Here is a 20,367-nt window from a genome sequence, read left to right as displayed (position 1 = left end):
AAGTGGATTTGGCTCAACAGATAGAGTGTCCATCGACTACATGGGAAGTCCAGGGTTCAAACTCAGGGCCTCCTGACCCTTGTGATGATCTGGCCCACATGCAGTGCTGATGTGCACAAGGAGTGCTGTGCCATGCAGGGGTGTTCCCCATGTACAGGAGCCTCACACGCAGGGAATGTGCCCTGTAAGGAGAGTTGCCCAGCACGAAAAATCTGCAGCCTGCCCAGAAGTGGTGCTGCACACATGGAGAGCTGACACAGCAAGATGACGCAACAAAAAAGAGACACAGAGTCTCAGTGCTGCTGACAAGAATACAAGCGGACACAGAAGAACACACAGTGAATGGACACAGAAAGCAGACAACTGGGGGGGGGGCAGAGGGGAGAAAAATAAATAAAAAATAAATGTTAAAAAAAAAAAAAGACCCTGTGGTAGGTGGTGGTTTCTTGGACCTTACATCCAAAGCCCACGCAATAACAATAAAAATAAATGGCACCTCTTTAAAATTAAACATTTCTGTACTTCATAGTAATTTTGACAAACAAAAGGGTGAAAAGACAGCTGATTCAATGGGAGAAAATATTTGTAAATCACATGTCTGATAAGGTTTTAACATCCATGATATATAAAGAGATGCTACAACTCAAAAATAAAAAGACAAAGGCCCCATTTAAAAATGAGTAAAAGACTTGAATAGACATTTGTCCAAAGAAGAAATACAAAGGCCAAAAAACACACGAAAAAATGTTCAACATCACTAGTGATTAAGGAAATGCAAATCAAAGCTACAATGAGATACCATTTCACACCTATTAGAATGGCCACTATTAAAAAGACAGAGAACTACAAGTGTTGGAAAGGATATGGAAGATAGGAACACTTATTCACTGTTGGTGGGAATGTAGAACGGTACAGTCACTGTGAAGGACTGTTTAGCACTTCCTAAAGAAGTTGAATATAGATTTGCCATGTGACCCAGCAATACCACTACTGGGTATATACCCAGAAGAACTGAGAGCAGTGACATGAACAGACTTCTGCACACTGATGCTCATAGAGGCATTATACATGATTGCCAAAAGTTGGAAACAACCCAGGTGTCCATCAACCAAAGAATGGACAAACAAACTGTGGGGCATTCACATAATGACTATTATGCAGCTGCAAGAAGAACTTGACAACATGGATGAACCTGGAGGACATTATGTTGAGTGAAGCAAGCCAGACACAAAAGGACAAATACTGTATTATTTCATTATTATGAACTGAATATGTTGTGTAACCTCATGGAGTTAATAAGTTGAATAGAAAATAGAGAGGAATGGAAAGCTGAGGGTTAACCTTTGCAGAATTGGTAAAAAGAATATGTGTTAATCCTTAGAAATGAATAGATAAGGTAAAAGCATAATATTAGTGACTAGCAGTACTATTATCTGGGTATGACAGTGGTATAAAGGAAAGTCTAAGATCATATATATATTACCAAAAGAAAACAGAAAAACATAACATGGGACTGTATAGCATAGTAAAGCCTCACATGAAATATGAATATGAATATAATTGCATATATAAGACTGTTTTTCTTTGAAACTAAACAAATGCATGTTTATACTGTAATGCTAATATCAAACAAAAGGAAACATGCTAAGTGAATGTAACCAGATACAGAGTACTACATATTCTATGATTCCTTTTATATAAAATGTAAATATAAATCAATTATAAAAAATTAGATTAGTGGTTATGTAGGGCTGGGGAAGGATAGAGGGATTGAGAGGTGACAACTAAGGGGTACAGTGTTTTCCTTTTGGCGTAATGAAATTAGCATAATGAAACTTCTAAAAGGTTTTGTTGTGATGAATGCACAACATTGTGATTATACTAAAAGCTATTGATCATACAATTTCGATAGATTGTATGGTATGTGAACCCATACCATATCCCAATTATATCCCAATAAAACTGCCTGAAAAATAAATATATGTTCAAGAATAGCCAGAAATTGCAGCTGTGTACAGTAGGGGAAGCATAAAGGGATTAAGAGGTGATAAATTTTTTGTCTCTTTTTTGTTTTTTATTATTATTGAAATAATAATGTTCTAATAATGATTGAAGTGATGAAAGCACAGCACAACTATGTGATTATACCAAACACCATAGAGTATACACTTTGGATGAATTGTATGCTTTATTAATATGTATCAATAAAATTGATTTGTTAAAAAAAAGACATATAGAGCAGAAAAGAACTGTCCCTGCTGAGATATATCCAAACTGCTCATCCACAAAAACACAAGCAAACAAATGACTGTTGTTTTAAGCAAAAAAAAAAAGAAAAGCAAGCAAAGAAAACCCATGGGCTTGATAGTCTCTATTTGCTTCTCAGGAGGTTGATCTTGATGGACTTCATCACTAGGTTCTCTTGCTTCTGGCTTCCAACTGGCTTTGGTCAATGGAAAGCAGTTGCAGGAGAGCAATGCATGGGAGAAGACGGGGCAGGGTATTCACATACACACACATACGTGCACTTCCTCATCTACAGCAACAGCTTCTGTCATGGTCCTTTCCCTGGCTCCAGCTCCAGTTCTGAGTAACATTCTCCCTCTCCTTCCCCTTTAGACCTAGAAGTGATAATGGCTTCCAGATGTTGGTAATCCCTGGGCGCACCATCATCACTTGTTAGTTTCCTTAGCTCTGTTCATAGCTCTATAATGAATCCCTTTAACTCTCAATTAAACCCTCTGACGTGCCATCTGTTTCCTGTTGGAACCCTGATTGGTACAGAAGTTTAGTCTCCTTATAAAATGGAGACAACAATATCCACCTCATGGAGCTGTTGAGAGCATTAAGTGAAATTACATGAGTTTGTAAAGCACCCTGTACAGCACCAGGCACACAACAGTGCTCACTAAATGGAAGATGGCCTCCCCTTGGTCCTGCCCCTTGGGTCTGGCCTCCACATACTCACATATTAGGTATCTTTTTTCTCCTTGCCAAGGCTGGGGAGAGGGACATAATGCCTGGCCCTAGTCTGAGGAGACTATGAGGACCCAAGCTCTAGTCAGCTGCCAAATGACAGGGCTGACCTGCAGGTCCCACTGCAGGGCCCAGAAACAGAAAATCCTAACAGGCACTGGAACAGCCACAAGGTCAGGTGTCCATGTGCTCAGCATTCCTCTTGGAAGAAAGCTGCCTCTGTACCAAATCCAGATGGTCTGTCCTCCACACTGGCCCAATTGTTTCTCAAGGAGGAAACCCAGTTCCAAATCTGTTCCATTTTGTCCCCCACCAAAATGACCAAGCAGCATGGAATGAGACGGGAGTGCATGAGGGTGTTATTTGAACTAGGTTTCCAGTACATTCTCCAACAGGCATAAATTTGGGAAATTTCGAATGTCTATTAATAGAAATGATAATGTTAGGGAATATCTAGCAAATTTCCTAGTGGGTAAACTGTTGGTAATCACTTGAAATTTTCTACACTGAGTTCTCCTAAAGAAAACTAGTGTAGTGGCTATATGGAAAAAGGCAAGCCTGATTCATTTCATGTCATCAGAATGTGATTACATTTTGTTTTCTACCATTCCTTTAAATTGATTTAGTCGAAGAAATTCTTCTCATACCTCTCAATGAAAACTCAGGGAGTTTTTCTGATTGCTCTTAAAGCTGGTAAACACAGTCTCAATTCAAAAATAAAACTATTCAGTACATCGTCCAATATTTTAAACTTCACTCCACCCTTCGAGCTTTCTAGTACATACATTGTATATAAGGACCAAGATCCACCCTGTGGCAGAGGTGCTGGCTGGAGGAACTCTAAGCCCTCCCAACCTCAAGCCCGCAGAGATTTAAAATGTAAAATTTTTACTTGTTTAGGGAGCCCCACATTGGTCTACCACAAGACTAGGAGACCTGGAAGAGGAAAATGAGGATGCTAGAAGAGAAAGTCAATTGAGGAGGGAGGTTTTGTGGCCCTCTTCCCTGGTGGCTCTTTGCCTTCTCAAGGCAGGACCAGAGGTCATTGGGATGAGTGTGACACTTAATTTCATGTGTTAACCTGATTAAGTTATGGTGTCCCATTTTTTTGGTCAAGCAAGTACTGGCTTTACCACTACTGCAGGGTTTTTTATAGATGAATTGCATCATTAGTCAGTTGGTTTCATTTATAGCTGATTGTATCCTATAGACCACAAAGGAGATTGCCCCCATCAGTGAGGGTAGTCTCCTCATCCAATCAGGTGGAGGTCTTAAAAGCCAGAAGTGAAGATTTCAGAAGTCAGAAGGAAGAATTTCTGTCTCTACTTCAGCCAGCCTTTCCTATGGAATTCGACTTTACCTTCATCAGAGTTTTCAACTTGTGGCTTCTCCTGGGGAATTCAACTTTACTTTCAAACTTGAAGCCCACTCTATAGAATTCAGACTTGCCAAACCCCATGGTTACGTGAGACAATTTCTATAACAAATCTCTTAATATCTACATATAAAAAAACATATCTATATATTACATAATATCTATATATTACTGTATCTTTATTATCTATGCATCTTTTCATATTGCCTATAGGTCCTATTTCTCTGGAGAACCTTGACTAATACAAGGTGGGTCTTATTAGCACAAGCATTGGCTAGCACAGGATGCCCTGTTTTCAAGCATTCTACGGGTAGGAGAATGGAGTTTTTAACTCAAGAACTCAGAGTAAATGCAGTCTTCGGGGGAGAAGAAGGTGAAAAGGAGAAGGTGTCACATAATACCTGCCAAATGAAATGTCTCTTACCCCCCAGGCCACTCTATGGCATGCTGAATTGGCTGAGGCACAGATCAAGAAATTTATTTTCATAACAGCAGCTCTGTAGAGATTATCAAATTGCAAGTCTAAGCAAATCTCCCTGGTGCAAGTGAGGACTCAAGCAGGCTGTGAATGGCTTACAAACATCTGGGTTGGAGCTATTTAGGAAGACAGGCTGTGAAGAAACTATTGGTCAAGGGCTCTAAGCATCTTTACTAGACTTAGGGTGAGAGGTAAAGGTCAAAACTCTTCCAACCCCACAACCAGACTTGCTACCTGGATCCGTTTTCTATGAGGCATGGTATGGTAGGCTGGATAATGGTTCCCTAAAGATATGCATGTCCTAATCCCTAGAATCTGTGAGTATGTTACCTGAGATTTACACATGTGATTATGTTAATGATCTTGAGATGGAGAGATTATCCTAGATTATCCTAGCGGGACAAATGTATTCCAAGGGTCCTTATAAGAGGCAGGAAGGAGGGTCACAGTCAGAGAAGGAGATGTAAAGACAGAAGCAGAGGTCGAAGGAATGTGATTGTTGGCTTTGAAGCGGGAAGGGGCCACCAGCCAAGGAATGTGGGCAGACGCCAGGGGCTGGAAAAGACAAGTAAATGGATTCTCCCTTAGAGCCTTTAGGAAGAATGCAACCTTTTGACACCTTGATTTTAGCCCCATGAGATCCATTGCAGACATCTGACCTCCAGAATTATAATAAATTTGTGTTGTTTTAAGCCGTTAAGTTTGTGGGGAAGAAGAGAGAAAGAAACAGAGAAAAAGAAAGCCACCATTTTTGACCCTACTATGTGAGAGAGGACTCAAGGATTGCTAGCATCTTAAGCACAAAGCCCCCAAGTGAACTGAGCCCATGAAGCAGCTCAAGAGGAGATGAGCCCTGACATATGCCTGATTACCATGTGGAAAAATGCAAGGATCACCAGTAGCTGACTTTGGTTAGAAAGCATCTCTGCTGATACCTTGATTTGAACATTTCACACCCTTGGAACTGTAATCTTTTAACCTAAATAAAATTCCCATTATAAAAGCCAACCCTTTTTTGGTACTTTGTATTGGAAGCTCTTTGGCAAACTAAGGCACAAATTGGTACCAGGAGAATGGGGTCATTCTGTCTGTAATTATCAAAAATGTTGGAAAGGCTTCATAAATGGTATAGCAGTTTGATATGGTTATGAATTCCAAAAATTGATACTGGATTATGTTTGTAATCTGGTCTGTACCGGGGCATGATTAAGTTATGATTGGGGCTTTGATTGGGCCACATCATTAGGGCATTGGTGGGTGGGGACTCACAGATAAAAGAGATGGTAAAGGACAGAGTTGAGGGTTTCTGATGTTGGAGTTTTGATGTTGAAGTCTTAAGCTGGATCGCCTGGGATAAAGCTCACAGAGGAAACAGAAGTAAGCCAGGAAGAGAGGACCTGAGCCAGGGGAGGAACACAGAGGAATAGAGACAGCTCCTTAGACATGGCAGAAATCCCAGGGAGAGAGACAGAGCCATTTGCCTCATAGTCTACAGCTGGCCTTGTGGAGAGAGGCAAAATCTAGAAAGCCTCACAGTTTACAACTGACCTTGTGGAGAAAAGAGAGGAGCTGAGCCCAGAGGAAACCAGGAAGCCTGAACCCTCAGAGATGTCAGCAGCCATCTTGCTCCAACATGTGAAAATAGACTTTGGTGAGGGAAGATACCAGGCTTTATGGCCTGGTATCTGTAAGCTCCTAGTCCAAATAAATACCCTTCATAAAAATCAACCAATTTCTGGTATTTTGCAACAGCACCCCTTTGACTGACTAATACAAATGGATAAGGGGCATCTTGGGGAGGAATTGTGCAATGCTTGATAGAAAAGGCCTAGGTTGCTTTGAAGAGGCTGTTGTTAAAAATATGGACACTAAAGATATTTATGATGAGGCCTTGGACAGAAATGGTAAGTGAGTTCTTGGAAACTGGAGGAATGGTGGTCTTTGTTTTAAAGTTTCAGAGAAGTTGGAAAAATTGACTGTAAAATGGAAGATGGAAGGCAGAATTTGAATATGATGAGCTTGGACATTTAGCTCAAGAGATTTCCAAAGTAAATGTGGAAAATGTGGCCTGGTTTCTCCTCGCAGTTTATAGCAAAATGCAAAAGGAAAGAGATAAGCTGAGAACTGAATTGCTGGGCACAAAGAAACCAGAAATTGATGATCTGAGAAATTCTGAACTTCCAGAAAATAAGCCCCCAGAGGATAGGTCCTCATGTGAGGACTTAACTAAATGTGGAGATGAGCAGTCATTTCCTCACAAGTCAGGACTGGAAATGCAGTTATCCAGAAAGGGCTTATGGGAAATCTTACTGTCTGGCAGCTTGGACTCCTGTTCCCTGCATGCTAAAACAACAAGCTTTTTGTGAGCTCTGTATGCATGAAATCACTGTCAGCCTGGACTAAAAGGGAGGGAAGAGATTGAAGAAAAAACAATTTCAAGAGGAAAAACCATGGATGCTGAGGTCTGGACTTGAGACATCTTCTTGGGCCAGGAGGGGGACCCCACCCATGTATGCAGAAAGGAGGAGTTTGCCCTGGCATTTGAAGAGAGAGGATCTTCCAACCTGTTGTTCAGGGAGAGTTTGGCCACCTCAGACTACAGAGAGGGTGGAGTACATTCCCTGAAGATTAGAGAGAGTTATGTCACCACCCCATTTTTCTGAGGGGGTTGGGCTTGTATGCCAGAGATCCAGGAGAATGTTGCTGCCACTCCACTGGACTAAGGGGGTTGAGAGTATCCCCCAGAGATTGGGGAAAGTGTGGCTGCCACCCCAATGTTCTTGGAGGGTGGGGTCTAGCACTCAGCTGCCACCCAGATGAGGTGTGGGATAGAAAAAATGGCTGTTGGGCAAACCCTTTGAAGGGGTGAACCCCCATGAAGCCGTGAGGAAAAGAAGACATTGTTCTAGAGATGATGTCAGACTTTGAAATCTAAAGGTATATGTCCTGAAGTTTTGGAACTGTTTGAGACCCATGACACCTGTTTTCCTTTCAACTTCTCCCTATGGTAATGCAAATGTTTATCATATGTCTGTCCTTCTTTTATATATTGGAAGCAGATAATTTGTTTTTTGTTTTTTTTTTTTTAAAGATTTATTTATTTATTTAATTCCGCCCCCCCCCCCCCCCCCCCGGTTGTCTGTTCTTGGTGTCTATTTTCTGCGTCTTGTTTCTTTGTCCGCTTCTGTTGTCAGCGGCACGGGAAGTGTGGGCGGCGCCATTCCTGGGCAGGCTGCTCTTTCTTTTCACGCTGGGCGGCTCTCCTCACGGGCGCACTCCTTGCGCGTGGGGCTCAAGGGCCTACAGCCAGAGAGGAATGTTGCCCCAAGACAAGCTGCATACTTATAACTGATTTATATGTGATTTTGTACTTAGAATTGCTACTGAAATGATTTGAGGTTTTTGAAATATTGTAATGTAATGAATATATTTTGCATATGGAAAGAACATGTCTTTTTGGGATTCGGATGGTGGAGTGTGACAGTTTGAAGTGCTTTTATGAATTCCAAAAAGAGAAAGACTCTGTGTTTAAACTAATCCATTCCTGTGGTCATGAGTCCCTTTTGAATACATTGGGGAAGCATGACTCTCTGCTTTCTTACTGGAGCTGATATAAATGGAGGCAGAGAGAAAGACACATGGAGAGAGAAAGCTGCCATTTTTTATTCTGATATATGAGACAGGAATTGAGGATCACTAGCAGCCAAAGCTTAAGCACAAGGCTCCCAAGAGGTTGGGCCCATGGAGCAGTTCATGAGGAGATGAGCCTGGCCATATGCCTTACAGCCACATGATAGGACATTAGGATGCAGATAAGGCATTCAACAAAAATCCAGTATCCTTTCTTGATAAAAGTACTTCGAAAGATAGGAACAGAAGGAAATTTCCTCAATATTATAAAAGGCATATATGAAAAACCCATAGCAAACATGGTACTCAATGGTGAAAGGTTGAAAGCTTTCCTCTAAGATCGGGAACAAGATAAGGATGCCCATGGTCACCACTGTTATTCAATATTGTACTAGAATTTCTAGCTAGAGCTCTGAGGCTGGAACATGTTGGATATGCTTGAAGAACAGCCTGGAGGGCAGAATGCCTGATGCAGAAAGTAGTGGGCAGAGCAGTAAGAGGTGAAGGTAGAGAGGGAGCCAGGGCTGAATCTGTATATAATAATGATATAGTGTGTAAGTGCCAATATTGGGATCCGAAAATACATTGAGGTGAGACCACTACCAATTAGCTAAGTTGATAAATAGGGCCTCTGTGGGACCAGAGTATTATTAAGGACATTATTCACAAAATCAAATTGTTAAAGGTGAAGTCAGAGGTTGTCAGCATTGGCTGGTAGCCATCTTGGTCAAGTCCTTGGCTGAGAAAGGTTAACCCTGCTAGAAGCTTGACTGTCACCAGCCTAGGAGGCCCAGGGCTCCCTTGTGTTCTCACCAGGAGAGGTCTCTAACTCTTCCAGTCCCATAGGAACCTGATCTCCCAGCAGGAAGAACACTGAGGAAGGCCAGACTATGTTTGCCTGTATAGCCTGAAAGGTGTTTGGACGGGACTCTGGGCAGTGGGCCTAGTGTAGGCTCTGGGTTCACCTGTGGCCGGCCTTCCCAACTGCACCAAGTTCACCCCTGGCCCAGAGCCCTTTCCAACGTGCCAAGAAACCACGCATCATTTTTACTTGACTGTGGAACCAAGACTTTCCATGGTTCAGCAGCAGATTCATATCCCTAATTAGGTTTTTCTGGAATTTGGTTCTTCCGAAACCCCTGGGGCTAAGGAAAATGCAACAAACAAATTCAAAGAATCTATGCTGAGAAATGCTTGGGTGTTTATACAAATGGACAAACTGTAAAGGGTAGCAGGTTACAAACAGTACAAAAGAACTAAGCACTGTAGCCTTCTCATCACTCTCCTCAAGATGCAGTGTGGCACCTCTAAAGGCACAGCTGTCTTTGTCACTCACACAGCCCCCACAGTGCCACGGGGGCCAGATATTCCCCCAGGGATAACCCAGGCCTGGCATGACCCCACACACTAACCTCCCAATTCATCTGAGGAAGGAACAGCCATAACCATCTCCTTGAACATTGGGAAGGAAGAAAGCTTTAGCCTTGGACTAAGATCATGGGCTGTGGGTCAGCTTTGTGCCCAGGTGCCATTCTCATACTGTTTCATCTACAGAAAAAGTAAAGTCATGCCTGGTACAGTCTCCTCATAAAGCTGTTATGATGACCAACGGACATCTAGACAGGAAAAATGTTTCATCGAATGTTATATAAATGGCAATTTTACTTATAAGAAGTTGATACGATTTGGAAGATGATTGCTCAATTTTTTAAGTGCACTGTTGTTCATTTCACTTAATTTTGAAATGAAACAGAAAAAAATAGAGGAACTGTGGGCATCGAGGCCCTCAGATTTATGAAGCCGTCTATATTTTTTAATTGAAAACATTTCCTTGTTTTGGATTAGAAGACTTAATGTTTCCAGCACAGCACCTTTTCCTAATTTACAACGAATTAGCATTTATTTAATAAGAGTTGCAAAGAAAATGGCTGAAAAGAATAGTGGAGGAGAAATATTTGAATATATAGTAATGGAAACTTTTCCAAAATTAATGAAAAATTTGAAAAGCAAAACTGTATTCTAAGAACTGAGCAGGTTAAATATATATAAACACAGATTTTGTTGAAATTGTAGAATACCAAGAACAAAGAGAGAATCTTAAAAATGACCCTAGAGAAAAGACAGATAATCTACAAAGAAAGGTACTAACCTTATGACAGATTTCTAATTAGCAACAATGAACACCAAAAGATAAAAAGAAAAATGTACTTCTTGTACAGCAGTAAATAATTGTCAATCTAACAGCAAAGGGAGGAAGACCAGTTAGGAAGCTATTGCAATAATCAAAGCAAAATGTAAGAGTAGTTAGAAGTAGTCAAATTTTGGTTATATTGTGAAGGAAGTGCCAACAGGATTTGCTAATGGACTGTGTGCAGGGTATGAGATAAAGAATACATCTAATAGTTCACATTAAAAAACAATCAATATACTTTCTTTAGACTTATATTTCAACTGGGAGCCTAGATTATTTTGCCAAATGTATTGTTTTCATAATGCCATAAAATATAAATTAGAAGGAAAAAAAAAATAAAGAATGACTCCAAGATCTGAGTACTTTGGGGAGAGAATATTAGGAGCCCAGTGCTGGGTGAGTTAAATGTCTATCAGACATAGAAGTGAAACATCTAGTAAGCAGCTGCATATACCTGGCTGATTGGAATGGGCTTAAAGGTCAATGAGAGGAGAGGAAATTGGAGATATCGAGAACTATAACTTGTTCCAGAATTTTGATGCAAAACTGAGGGAAGAAATGGGGAAATATTGGGGTGGGAGTGGGGAGTTGAGATGAAGAGAAGAGGGAAGAAATAACAGCATAGTTGTATACTCCTGGAAAGTGGAGTAGGGAAAAACTGATGTGGCAGCGATGGATGAAAGACCCTCAGTGAAGTTTAAACATTGTTGTGCTGGGATCTTAGAGGGAGAGAGCTAGAAAGACAGGAGGTTGTGAGTGGTGAGGAGGATGTTTGAAATTGAGATACGAAGGGCAGTTACATGATCTTGAAACCATCGGAAGGTACCCTGCAGAGGGGAGACCTTCCTGCTAGTGTGAGGGCTCCTTCTTGAATTGGGCTGGGAAGTCCTCTAATCCAACCGAGGGCCATAAGCATGGGAGCCACGCCCTATGGGAGGTTTAGCAGTGAGCAGAAATGCCTAGGTCTCTAAGGGTTCTGTGAAACAGAGCCACTTATTAGCCCTGGGTGACCTATCCAGGATTTCCATATAAGAGAGAAAAGGTTCCTTCTTACCTAGGCTATTGTTACTTTGGTTCTCATTTCTTTGCAGCTGATCCTAATTCTAAATGATATAACAGTAATAAAAAAGAAGCCAGTGTTGCAAAACTATTTCATATAAAATAGAATTTAAGGCTAAAAGCAATAAATGGTGGGAAAGAAGGACAGCACCTCTGAATAAAAAGAAAAATCCAAACAAAAAAATCATGAACTTGAAAGTATTTACTGACATAGCATGATATATTTTAAATATACCCCATCAGAAATGATAGCTCAAGTAGACTAAAAATTAGAACTAAATAAATCAAGTGTAAATATACAAAACTTGACCACGTGTTATGCCCTAAAGTTTATTCTTAATTGCAGACAACAGAATCTACTCAAGCTAATTTAAACAGAAAGGATATTAGGTAGCTCCACAATTCTCCCGGAAGGCCAGAGATGTAGCCAGCATCAAAGCAGCCAGAGCCCATACAATCAGGAAAAGCAGCTAACCACCTAAAGAGACTGTCCTAGCAGAAACATCACTGCTTTTGTGCATCTTTGACCATACAGACCATGTGCCAGTCAGAGCTCCTTGCATGAGGCTGCTGCCTCAAGTAGAGTATACAATATCTGCTTGGTAGAAGCTTGTTAAATAAATCTCTCCACACTCAAAGCCACCAGAACAGACAGTTTTACATGCAAGCTCTAACAAAACTTCATATAACAAATAAGCTCTTACAAAGTTTTTTCAGAGACTAGAAAAAGAGGGATAGCTATGTAACTCATTATATAAGGTTAGCATAACGTTGATACCTCCTTCCAAATAAGAAAAGTGCAGGAAAATAAAAATTATAGGTCAAACTCTCTTATGAATACAGATGCAAAAAATCCTCTTACAAAATTAACAAGTCAGTTAGCGGATGTGGCTCAAGCATTTGGGTACCCACCTACCACAAGGGAGGTCCTAGGTTTGGTTCCCCGTGCCTCGTAAAGAAGACAAGCAAGATAGCAAGCTGACATGATGGACTGGTGTGGTGAGTTGATGCAACGAGATGACACAACGAAAAGAACAACAAGAAAACACAATGAGAGATTCAACAAACGGGAGTGGAGGTGGCTCAAGCCATTGGACGCCTCCCTCCCACATGGGAGGTCCTAGGTTTGGTTCCCAGTGCCTCCTAAAAAAAGCAGGATGAGCACACAATGAACAGACACAGAGCAGAAAACGAGCGCAAGCGAGGGGAGGGGAATAAATAAAATAAATCTTAAAAAAATAAATTAACAAGTCAAACTTATCACCTATGGGGCAAGGGGCAAAAAAACATTCATCATGGCAGGAAAAGGTCCTGCAGAGCTGAACAGTCAAGATGTGTGACCTCAAGGAAGACCAGGCTGCAGAGCTGAAGAGGGCCTTCCAGCTGTTTGGATGAACAGGTGATGGCAAGATCCTGTACAGCCAATGTGGTGATGTGATGAGGGCCCTGGGCCAGGAGCCTGCCAATGCTGAGATGCTGATGGTCCTGGGGTACCCCAAGAGTGAGGAGATGAATGGGAAGGTGGACTTTGAGCACTCCATGTCCATGGGGCAGACTGTGGCCAAGAACAGGGACTAGGCACCTATGAAGACTATGTTGAAAGTTCAGGTGTTTGACAAGGAAGGGAATGGAACTAGGATGGGTGCTGAGATCCAACATGTCCTTTTCACACTAGGTAAGAGGATGACAGAGGAAGTAGAGATGTTGGTAGCAGAACACGAGGAGAATAGTGGTTCTATCAAACTCTTTTTCTTTTTTAAAGATTTATTTATTTATTTCTCTCCCCTTCCCCCCCCCCCCGCCCCCGCCCCCGGTTGTCTGTTCTCTGTGTCTATTTGCTGCCTTTTCTTTATCTGCTTCTGTTGTTGTCAGGGGCACGGGAATCTGTGTTTCTTTTTTGTTGTTGTGTCAGCTCTCCGTGTGAACGGCGCCATTCCTGGGCAGGCTGCACTTTCTTTCGCGCTGGGCGCACTCCTTGCACGTGGGGCTCCCCTACGCGGGGGACACCCCTGCATGGCAGGGCACTCCTTGCGCGCATGAGCACTGCGCATGGGCCAGCTCCACAAGGGTCAAGGAGGCCCAGCGTTTGAACCTCGGACCTCCCATGTGGTAGCCGGACGCCCTAACCACAGGGCCAAGTCTGCTGCCCTCTATCAAACTCTGAAGAGCTTGTGCATATGGTGCTGAATGGCTGAGGACAGACCTGCCCACATCCCTAAAGCCCGGGCCTTTCCTGTGTGAGACTCTGTATCTAGCTGAAGGCCTCCTAGACTCTCTTGTCACAACACTTTTCCCATTTTATCTCTCTTGAATAAAGTTTGCTGAATGTATTAACCAAGTAAACTTTCTCTGTAAGACCCACTCCCTTCCAGTAAAAAATATTCATTATAACCAAGATTATAACCAGATTGACAACCAGTGCAGTCTTTAGTTAAGAGAGCAGATTCTAGAGCTAGTGTGCCTGCCAGTTCCTGGCTGTGTGTCCTTGGGCAATTTACCTGACCCTCTGCGTCTCAATTTTCCCACCTGTAAAATGAATGTATTATAATAAAAGTTGGATAGATTAAATGAATAAAATAAGTAAAGAACTTAGAAGAGAGCCTCAATTAGTTGTCATTACCTCATAAAATGCTGTGGATATAGAAGACTATAAAAAATATTTGACACAAGACTGACATCAGTAGCAGATCCTGGCCAAGGATGACCACAAACAAGAAACCTGCTTAGATGCCACACAAGTTTGATAGAACCTGATGGGGCAGGATGGGTAGCATCCAGAATACTTATCTGAGTTTTAAAACTAAGGCAACAGAGGAGTAGATGTGGCTCAAGCCATTAAGCACCTGCCTCCCACATGGGAGGTCCTGGGTTCGGTACCTGGTGCCTTCTAAAAACAAACAAACAAACAAAAACAAATGATAAGCAAACAAATGAAAAAACCAACTCAGAAGAACTGATGTGGCTCAGTGGTTGAGCACCAGCTTCCCACATACAAGGTCCCAGCCTAGTACCTCAAAAAAAACACAAAAACCAAAAAACAAAAAACTAAGTAAGGCCACAAAAAATTATTGAATTTGACTGAGTTTCCCTGAGTGGAAATAATTAAGGTTTTGCATCAAGCAGAAATCAAACTGAGTTATAGAAAATACAGTTATATTTTAGCAATTTTAGTCAGGGACAGTTATGTAACTTGTGGGTCCCAGTAAAAAATGAAAATGTTGGGCCCCTTGTTCAAAGGGTAGGAAAAAATTGCTGTTAGAGGTACTAAATATAAAGCTTTTTCCTTTAATCTATGGACTCTTTTAACTTGTCATGGAGCCTGTTATTTGTGATTTAATGTCATTCTAAGTAAAGAAAAATTAAAAATTAAAAAATTACCTTCCTCTTTATATTGTGCAATGCTAGTTTTAAGTACAAATTTAAAAACATTAAACTTATATGCAGAATTACCAAAATTACACAGTTTATGTTTCAAAGCTCATACATGCTTATGTATTTCATTTTTAGAATAACAATGGAAACACTGCACAAAATCAACTCAACTGTTTTTATTTCATTCTTTGATAGACTCATTCTACCAACACTTTCTGAATTGGCTTACTGATGAGTAAGGAAGGACTGAAAGGAAAAGAAATTGTGAATTGCTCCCTTTTTTTCTTTCCTTCTATGATAAGGTGCTTCCAAAAACCACTCACCTTGTATTTTTTGAGTCTTGCTGAACACTCATGCAAAATGGTTCCATTAGAATTCTGTGCTTATGGGGCATTGCAAAAACTATACACAAATGGAGTGGCAAGGAATAGTGGACATGTGTATTGCATGTATCTCCTCTGCTCACATGCATACTACATTGTCCCACAAGACTTCACCAACAAAACATATGAGTTTAAAGATAAAATTATTAAGAATTTCGAGATAGTAACAGGATAGCACTAAACCAAGTGTGGGGGCCCTTCTGAGTATGGGGTGCTACACAACTGATGATAAAGGTTGTCTATCCATGAAGCCTACCCTGGCTATGAAATTTCTCTCTCTGCAAATGGACAGATAGGTTTGCATTGAACAGAGCCAGCAAATTCTTATAAGTAAAGGGATAAGCCCCAGATGCAATTTCCCCAATTGGATAGATTGGGGAGATTATCTGGGGGACCATGGAAGGTAGATATGGAGCCCTAGACCTTATAAGACTTTCCTACGCGATGTGTTTGTACAGCATTTATTAGAACCACAGAAACATACAATTTGAGAAGGAAAAAGGGTCCTTGTATGACATATGAGGAAATGAGGTTCAGAGAGGGAAAAGAACTTCCATAGCTCATTAAGGTCAAGGGATCCCACAAATGCCCAGTTGAAGACATCCTTTGGCTCTTCCCAGCCCTAATTCTCCTCTGTGATAGTTGGTCCATATGACTTTGAGTATTGGCTGTGACTGAGACTTCCTGCTATGTTACCTCACCTTTTGAGAATCCCCACTGATCCTGATGTCTGTCTGATCTGGATTCTCCTCCAGACCTCTAAAGTATTGTCATTGGATACAAGAAGAGCTAGAAGGTGAAGAATGATGGTTGCCTAGAGAGTGGTGACAGGAGAACTAGAGACAGATACATGGATTGAGAGATACTTAGGAGACAAAATCAACCAGAGTGGGTGATAGATTGGATATGGGAGTTGAGAAAAAGGAAGTTATGGAAGGTCACCAACCTAAATTTCAGGATACATTACTGACTAGATGGTGATACCATTTATTAGCAAGAAAATATTGGGAAAAAACAACTATGATGGGAAGGTAACGATCATGAGCTCAGTTCTGGGCAACTGGCGGTACCTCTGACACACCTGAGTGGAGATATCAAGTAAGTGGTTATATGTATCGGCTCCCAAGGTCAGGGCTCTGGTGTGAATGTATTCATCAGCTGTATAGAAGTAGTAATTGGTGCTGGTGTAAATGAGTTCATGTAAGAAAAGAAGACTGAGGGAGAAGAGAGTCTAGGACTAGGCCTTAAAGAGCACATGTTGGTCAAGCAGGAAACAAACAAACACTACCACTACCAAAACTGAAGAGGTGATCAGAGAGGATGGAAGAAAATTGGGAAGCCATGGGGAGAGAATGCTATAAAGAGGTTCACAGTGTGGAAAGGAAGAAATTACCTTAGAAAAAACTGTTCTGACGCAGCAGAGGGGGTGTGTATTAGTCAGCCAAAGGGGTGCTGATGCAAAGTACCAGAAATCTGTTGGTTTTTGTTTGGGGTAGACGCTTACAATTACCAGACGGAAAGCATAAGTTACTTCCCTCACCAGTCTGTTGCCACATGTTGGAGCAAGATGGCTGCCAAGGTCTGCAAGGGTTCAGTCTTCCTCTTCCTTTTAAGGCTGCATTGTCCCAGCTTCTTCCAATATTACCTGTAGGCTAGGCTAAGTCTTGTCTCTCTCCCAGGGCTCATTTCTTTCTGGGTTCAGCTGCTCTGTTCTCTCCACCAGACCAGCTATAGACTATCAGGCTAATGGCTTGGCTCTTTTCCTGGGGCCTCTGCCATGTCTAATGGAGCCATCTCTCCTTCCTCATGTATCTGCTTCTCTGTGTGTTTACTTCACAGGGCTCCCGCATTAAACTCCAACTTTCTCCTCTGCCATGTCGTTTTCTCAACAACCCATCACCGTAGGACTCAATGACCTACTGACGCCAATCAAGGCCCCAGTCATCATTCAATCAAGTAAAAGTGAAACTTCTGAATCCAATCCAATCTAATATGCCCAGAGGAACAGACCAGTTCACAGACATAATCCAATATCTATTTTTGGAATTCATAAACAATACCAAACTGCTACAGGGTAGAAGTCACAATGTAGAGAGTAGAAAAGTGAGTGGGAGGAGAGGAAATAGAGAAAGTAAAAATTAACAAGGAGTTTGACTGTGAAGGGAAGGCATCTAGAGAGGGATTTAGGGTTTTGAGGAAGGTTTTGTTTTTAAACTGGCAAACTCAATTCATAGGATATGGGGATGATTGAATTAGATGAGCCATATAAAGGGTTAAACCTAGTGCCTGGTATATAGTAAGTACTCAACAAACAATAGTTTGTTAAAGAAAATACCGTGAAGGGAGTATTAATATCCCCATTTTATATAATTGTTGATCTGTCTAATTCCATAGCTCATACTCCTCACTTTCAAACACTCCATTAAAGAATTTCACATCCTGTTAAATTGCCACCTATTATTTTCTACTGTTCTAAGCAGTTTGTGGATTAAACCACATCGACCAAAAAAACTTGCCAAAATGCCTAGAGTACTAACCAACAGAAGCTGGGCAAAATATTAGCAACACTTATTTTTGTCCTTATAACCATTACATACTCTGCCCTCAGCTTACATAATGAATGCAAGAAACCACTTCTTCCTATCTACAAGTCAGTATCTTTTGGAAAACCGGTGGTAAAACATGGGTCAACACTATGAGGTCAGCGCCACCTAGTGCTGGGAAACTGAAAAGCACATCTCAGAAAGTCCTAATGTTTTGATTTCGTTCAAAGTATCACTTGTTCCAGAGAGCTTTCTGATAGATGAAATTCAGATGATACTTATTTTCAGTTAACTAGTTAAAAAGTTAAAAGTTGAAAAGTTCCCTTTAACTTTCATCTAGTTAGTTAGTTAACTGGCCAAATATTTGTGCACGTTGTTCTTCCTTTTAAACAGAAAGGTCTTTTATTGAATTAAGAAATTTTAAAATTTAAATTAAGTAATATTATCTTTAACGTTGATGTTTTATATAGTTAAAAATCTAAGACTTGCCCTGAATTTATGAGCTGGAACATAAAACGTCAATATTTATTGATCACTTTCTTTATGCCAGGCACTAGACACTGGGGATACAGAGTTTTAAACAATCTTCTCAATGGAGAGAAAACAATATAAAAATAAAGTATAATGCTAAGTCCTACAATGGAAGTCTATATGAAGTTAAACCAGAAAAGAGAAGAGGGAGAAATAGTTATGTGTAGGATTCTTCAGAGGTGACATTTGAACTACGGAATGTCAGAACAAGCAGGAATTTATTCATTTGTCCTTTCATTTATTAACTGCCTATTATGTGCACATAAATAAATCATACAGGGTTCATTTTCAAAAGGATCCCAGAGCCTAATATGGGAGGCAGACATATAAATAATATTTTCCTTTGTGTAAAAGAAGAATGAAATAATACATTTGCAATAAATATAAACATCAAGAGACCCAAGTATCCATCCACACCAAGAACTAAATGCACAATGTAAAGCACTATAATAGGAGCAAGTACAATGTGCAATGGTAACATAAATACAGTTCTGATTAACACCACCACTTAGCAAGGCCTTCTCCTGGAATGTGAGTTTCTTAAGGATGGTTGATCTTCTTAATTTTGTCACCCCTGTGCCAGCTCGGGCCAGAATATAGTGGCCAATACAAGGTGGTTGAACTGTGCTTAGAGAAAGAAAGGACAATGAAGAATTTATTAAGGAGAAGATTGAGCTGGGTGTTGAAGTTAAAAAGCTTTCAAGGTTAGCAAGTGTAAATAAGATTGGAAAAAAGAAAAGGACAAAGAAGAGTATTGCGAGCAAAGAAATCAGTATGGAAAAACACCGATTTGTGAAACACGAGAGCCCACTGGGAAAACTACAAGTAGCTCAGTATATTTACAGGGTAGGGTGAGAAGAGGGAAATGATAAGATATTAGATTGTATAAATAGGACAAAACCAAGGTCATGGAGGGGCTTACATGCCATGCACAGGACACTATTGTGCACAGAGATGTACCTTAGAAAGACAACTCAACTCTAATGATAAAGGAGAGGATGGGTCAAGAGTAGGAAAGAGACGAAATAAGAAAGATGTCATGAGAGTGTGAAAGTAGAGAGCACATACTGAACTGAGGCCTGGAGATGGAGAGAATGGGAGAGAAAAGATTTTGTGGTGTCCATTTTGGCAATATGGAACTGTAGTGATCCTGAAATTCTTCTGCCAGATATGATCTAAAATCTTGTACACACAACACACACACACTCCTATAAATGATTCACTGAGCTACAAGAAGGAAAGGGAAACCACTAGCTACAGTCTCTCTCATGAAGTTGCAGTCAGATGGCGGCTAGGGCTATAATATCCAAGATGACTTTGCTCACATGTCTGATGCCTTGGCAGGGATGGCTAAAAGACTGGAACTTCTTGGGAAACGGACTTTGGCCCAGTGGTTAGGGCGTCCGTCTACCATATGGGAGGTCCGCGGTTCAAACCCCGGGCCTCCTTGACCCGTGTGGAGGTGGCCATGCGCAGTGCTGATGCGCGCAAGGAGTGCCGTGCCACGCAAGGGTGTCCCCCGCGTGGGGGAGCCCCACGCGCAAGGAGTGCGCCCGTGAGGAAAGCCGCCCAGCGTGAAAAGAAAGAGCAGCCTGCCCAGGAATGGCGCCGCCCACACTTCCCGTGCCGCTGACGACAACAGAAGCGGGTGCCGCTGACGACAACAGAAGCGGGTGCCGCTGACGACAACAGAAGCGGGTGCCGCTGACGACAACAGAAGCGGGTGCCGCTGACGACAACAGAAGCGGGTGCCGCTGACGACAACAGAAGCGGGTGCCGCTGACGACAACAGAAGCGGACAAAGAAACAAGACGCAGCAAACAGACACC

At 41.4% G+C, this 20,367-nt stretch overlaps 1 pseudogene; it reads left to right on the top strand.

Moving 5' to 3' along the window:
• Positions 1 to 12,692: 12,692 nt before the first annotated feature.
• The window catches only part of LOC101436456 (transcription initiation factor TFIID subunit 9-like), a 20,402-nt pseudogene continuing 12,727 nt past the window's right edge, over positions 12,693 to 20,367 (top strand).

Source organism: Dasypus novemcinctus, chromosome 9 (genome assembly GCF_030445035.2).
Source record: "Dasypus novemcinctus isolate mDasNov1 chromosome 9, mDasNov1.1.hap2, whole genome shotgun sequence".
Lineage (NCBI taxonomy): Eukaryota > Metazoa > Chordata > Mammalia > Cingulata > Dasypodidae > Dasypus > Dasypus novemcinctus.
This window is presented reverse-complemented; position numbering and strand designations above follow the sequence as displayed.